Here is a 3,980-nt window from a genome sequence, read left to right on the forward strand (position 1 = left end):
CTGTTGGAGTACTAAAGTGATGACTTTAAGAAACTCACCAATTGATGTTACAGAGATGAAAGAAAAATTACTTCTTCCAAATGGTAACGATGTAACTTGTTATTGAAGATGCAATTCACATAGTGATTGCAGTGATAGTTGAACGTGTACAAGGTGTTCACAGTGTTTTACCACATTTGGAAAGGTAAAAGGCCCAAATATGCCACTGAACTATCAAAAATGACTCATTTATGTCATCTGTTAAAAGTTAGGCTCATTTATGCCATCGCCGTTACAAAACTGACTCATCCATGCCATTACTTTTTAACAACCGATTTTTAAAAACAGCATTGCCACATGGCAGCTTATTAGAGGGGCCAAGTCATTTTTTATTTTATTTTTTAAAACAAAAAAATTCTTTTAAATTTTTTTTGATCCATTAAAAAGAATCCACCCAATTTTTTGATCTATTAAAAATTAATTTGATCTATACTTTTAAAATTTGATTAATTTTTTATGATCAAACAAATATTTAAAGAATTTTTTTTAAAAAAATCTACTACTAAAATTTATAACCAAACGCTATTCTAATTAAGCATATAGTATGTCTTAGCATCCGTGAAATATTTTGTCAGCCGAATGTAAGTAACTTTTTAGTTTTTTATTTTTTATTAAGCATAGAATGGTATCATCAGCATCAGGGGCGGCTCAAACAAATTTATGACTTAAGGCAAAAATCAAACGGAGGCCTTGCGTTTTATTTTTTTATATAGAATCTTTCTTTTTTCTATAAATAGTATTTAATATATTTCTTAAAATTTGTAATTTATTATTACTAAACAAAAATAGGCCCCTCAAATTTTGGGGTCTTAGGCGGCCGCCTTTTCTCCTAAAGGGTTGAGCCGCCCCTAATCAACATTCAACATTTATACGTAACACTTTATGCATCATCATTTATCATTGCAAAAACAGGAAGGCGACAATATGCTGACATATATAGTATATGTAGAGTTGGCAAAATGAGAAGCTAGCTATTAATAATATAATAATAATATTTGATGTTTATATATCCCTTCAGTTTCAACTGAAAAATGACAAAAGTTTTAGTTAACGTGAATCTTTAAAAAATAAAATAAAGTGATAAAAAGCGTGGAGTGTATACTCTCTCCGTTCTCTTTTAGTTACTCCCCCACCAATTAAAATAGCTATTTTATTATAATATATTTATTAAATGATGTTTACTATTGTATTTGAAATTAATTTGAAGAAAAAAATAATTAATATTATAGGTAAAACATGAAAACAATCTTAATATGTCAAAGATGACAAAAAAAACGAATCGAACGATAATGTTTTAAGAATATATTCATGAAAAATTAATCAAATTTTAAAAGTATAGATCAAACTAATTTTAAATGGATCAAAAAGTTGCGTGGATTCTTTTTAATGGATCAAAAAAAAATTTTAAAAATATAAAAAATGACGTGGCCCTCTAATAAGCTGCCACGTGGAAAGGCTGTTTTTAAAAACCATCTGTTAAAAATTAATGGCATAGATGGGCCGGTTTTGTAATGGCGATGACATGAATGAGCCCAACTTTTAATAGATGGCATAAATGAGTCATTTCTGATAGTTCAGTGGTATATTTGAGCCTTTTTCCATTTGAAAATTATGAATGCTCCGTAGTTTGAAGTTCAGTGTTCAGAATTGTTCAACATCTTAACAAGCGCACCTTACTAGTGCAGGCTATTTGGAACTATCCTTTAAACAAGTTACTTCCTCTGTTTAAAAATAGAATGAACTACTTTTCTTTTTAGTCCGTTTAAAAAAGAATGATCTCTTTCTATATTTAACAACTTTTTACTTTTAACTTTCCATGTGGCATGCTTAAGACCGCAAGATTAAAGTATCTTTTATTTAAGATCATAAGATTTAAAAGTCTTCTTTATTTTCTTAAATTTCGTGCCAAGTCAAACCAGGTCATTCTTTTTTAAACGGAGAGATTATATAATATTTGTGTAAAAAAAAAAATATGTAACCTTTTAAGTTTTTCAGAACTAGAGAAACTATTTGCTTTAATAAGTTACTGATAAAAATTATTTTATGACTATTTTTTGAGCAAGTTAAATAATGTTGTGTTTTTATGTTTGTGTAAGAAAAATTTTCTTGATCAAAGTATTTTTCCTAAATAATTTTTGAGCATGATGACGACTTGAGTCGTTACATATCCATAACCAACCTCTCACTCAAAATACAAGCAAACCGATAACTATAAATAAAAAATTTTAAAAACAACTCTACCAATATTCCTTAGTCTTGAAAAAATTAATAATATTCAATAAAAAAATAGATAAAAAATAATAAATTAATTTTTAATATTTTAAATTAATTTGATATGTTATATGATGCCCACTTAAATTTTTTTCAGAAATATTCTTTATAGCAATTTTTCTATACCACTTCTTATTAGTTATAATGAGTCATTTAAGATATGTCTGTTTCGCTACTTCAATCGCGATATTTGATTAACTCTCGAACTTATGTTATCAATATCGTTTAAATTGAAATAGAAGAAAAAATATTATAAATCACAATAATTAAAAGTTAAATTATTTTAAAAATATAATTTACTATCAATGGCAAAAAAATTTGAACATACAATAGCTAGCAACTTAAAATAGTAAATTACAATACCAAAAAGATATTATAAATTACAATATCTAATAATTTAAAAAATCTAAAAATATATTAAAAACATAATTAATGATCTATATTTTATATGTCATATAAATTGAGATAAAAAAATAATATATATTAGATTCGTACTAGCACGAGACCTGATTGATATCTAGTATAATTACAAACCTTAATACTTTCAAATTGAAAAGAAAATGCCAAAGTAGACGAAAAGACTATAATGCCCTTGCATGCACTATGCAATTGATGTACAGACACGTAAATGGGTGAGACTACAGATGTTTGCACCTACAAACATAAAATGAGTAAAATGCCCTTATATCGAATCTTGTCTATACTATAAATGCCTACTTCCATGAAGTAAATGAAACATCTGCTATCTATCTTTGAATCAAGTTAACTAAGATATGGCTTCCTTAAAGCAAGCTTTTCTCCTCATTGCTTTCTTTGTTGTAATTTCAGGTTCTAAATTTACTTTTTAACACTCTCCTCTCTATGTAATAATTGTGTATATTAATTTAATTGTTATTACACTTAATTTATGTGCAGTTAATCTCTCTTGGAGTCCTAAAGTGATGGCTTTAAGAAACTTACCAATTGCTATTGCAGAGGTCATAAAAGGAAAATTACTTCTTCCAATTGGTAATAAAGAAATGACTTGTTATCGAACTTGCACTTCAGATAGCGATTGCAGTGATGGTTACGCGTGTACAAGGTGTTCACAACGTTTTACCGTATTTGGACACTATGAATATTGGGAATGCTCTGTGTTTTGAAGTTTAGGATTGTTCAACATCTTATTAACAAGTGCACGGTTACTGATGCAGGCTATTTTGAAACTATCCTTTGGACAAGTTAAATAATGTTTGTGTAACAAAAATAAATATGTAACCTTTTAAGTTTTTCAAATCTTGAGAAACTATTCGCTTTAATAAGTTACTGATGAAAGTTATTTTATGACTATCTTTTGAGTATATTAAATAATGTTGTATGTTTATGTTTGTGCTAAGAAAAGTTTTCTTGATCGAAGTATATTTTAGCATGACGACAACTTGAGTCGTTACATATGCATTACTAAGCTCTCACTCAAAATACAAGCAAACCAATAACTATAAATAAGAAATTTAAAAACAACTCCACGAATATTCCTTACTCTTAAACAAATGACAGAGATGTATAATCACAGAAAACTTCCAGGCTGAACATAAAATGCCAAAGGAGACGAAGAGACTATAATGCCCTTGCATGCACCATGCAGTCTGTGTGATGGACACGTAAATGGCAGTGAATACAGATGTTCGGCA

General features: G+C 28.1%; 1 long non-coding RNA gene across 1 annotated transcript; it reads left to right on the forward strand.

The window, feature by feature from the left end:
- The first annotated feature begins 3,000 nt into the window (after window positions 1–3,000).
- On the forward strand, window positions 3,001–3,639 carry LOC107869849. Its single transcript, XR_001673983.2, has 2 exons — window positions 3,001–3,138; window positions 3,226–3,639. It is a non-coding gene; the product is annotated as an uncharacterized LOC107869849 (long non-coding RNA).
- Window positions 3,640–3,980: the final 341 nt, after the last annotated feature.

Source organism: Capsicum annuum, chromosome 4 (genome assembly GCF_002878395.1).
Source record: "Capsicum annuum cultivar UCD-10X-F1 chromosome 4, UCD10Xv1.1, whole genome shotgun sequence".
NCBI lineage: Eukaryota > Viridiplantae > Streptophyta > Magnoliopsida > Solanales > Solanaceae > Capsicum > Capsicum annuum.